Consider the following 1,467-nt stretch of genomic DNA (forward strand, 5'->3'; position numbering starts at 1 on the left):
ACTGCACATAATTTGCACTGCAGTTTCGAATAAAAGAATTAATTTTAAGAAACTAAATACACTAAAAGTGCCTTCAAAATACAAATCTATCCCTGAAGTGCAGCCTGCTGATGTGAAAATCAACAGTCAGTGAACAGGGGCAGCATAGTTTTGGCAGAAGGGAAAGAGGAACTTTCTGACAAAGGACACAAAGGGTGTGTTTGTCAAGCTGCCTCCGGGGCCACATTTTCACAGGGAGGTTCACAAGCACAGACTAATAGACTGGGTTTGCATGAAGAGCCCTTACATGCGGAGTCTCACAGGTCAGCCCAGCTGCATTGCTGGCTGTAAATAACAGAGGGAAGGAATGTGTCAGATTTACGGGTGTCGTTTATGGAGAGTAGAGGAAAGTATCCACCCATCTAAGGTTTGAACACCCTGGATTTCATACTTCAGGTCAGTTTACAGCTGTATGCCCTGACTCCAGGGGCAGTTCCAAAATGCAACAGAGTTTGAGCTGCTTGCAGCTTTGCCTTTGGGAAAGGAAGTTTGTTATAAAAAGAGGGAGGGGTAGGGTGATTTAGAACAAAAGGCCAGGCATTCCTGTCATTGACGGATCATGAGATCATCATGAAAACATTGCTGGGTACTCCATTTAAAAGATGGGGGAAGGAAGAGTAGGAATGTGTGTTGTGCTGTTGGGATTTGCATTTGGATTACTGTTAAAATTATAAATGTTCTTGAAAAAGGGATGAGGAAGGACTAATCCAAAATTGACTGCAGAGAGCTACAAATGGATTTCACAAACCTGCATGACTGGGTAACACAAAGGCAGAAGGAATTCAGTTTTGATAAGTGCAAAGTAATGCACATGGAAAAATATAATCCTAACTATAGATGTAAAATAGCTGTAACCACTCAAGAAAGTGATCTTGGAATCATTGTGGCTAGTTCCCTGAAAACATCTGTATAACATGCTGCAGGAGTCTAAAAACTAAAAAGCTAACAGTATATTGGGAATCATTAGGAAAGGAATAGTTTATAAGGCAAAATACCATATTGCCTCTACAGAAAGTCAGTGTATGCCCACATCATTAGCACTGAATGTGGAGCTGGTCACCCCCACCTAAAAATAGATCTTTTGGATTTGGAAACGGTACAGAAAGGGCAACAGAAATGAGTAAGGGTGAGGAACAGCTTCCACAGGAGGAGAGATTAACAAGACTTGGACTTTCATCTTGGAAAAGCAATGTTTAAAAGGGTGGGGGAATGTTTGGGGTTTAGAAAATCATGAATGGTGTGGGGAAATAGAATAACAAAATGGTATTCATTCCTTCACTAATATAACACAAGTAAATGTATAGGCAGCAGATTAGGGACAAGTAAAATGTTCCCCAACCTTGCCCTAAATAAAGATAATGTTGAAACCTTTTATGTGGACATAGTTCATGAAACTTCATTTTGAATAAAGCAAAATAACATGAAAAA

This window comes from Pelodiscus sinensis, chromosome 32 (genome assembly GCF_049634645.1).
Source record: "Pelodiscus sinensis isolate JC-2024 chromosome 32, ASM4963464v1, whole genome shotgun sequence".
In the NCBI taxonomy this organism is placed as follows: domain Eukaryota; kingdom Metazoa; phylum Chordata; order Testudines; family Trionychidae; genus Pelodiscus; species Pelodiscus sinensis.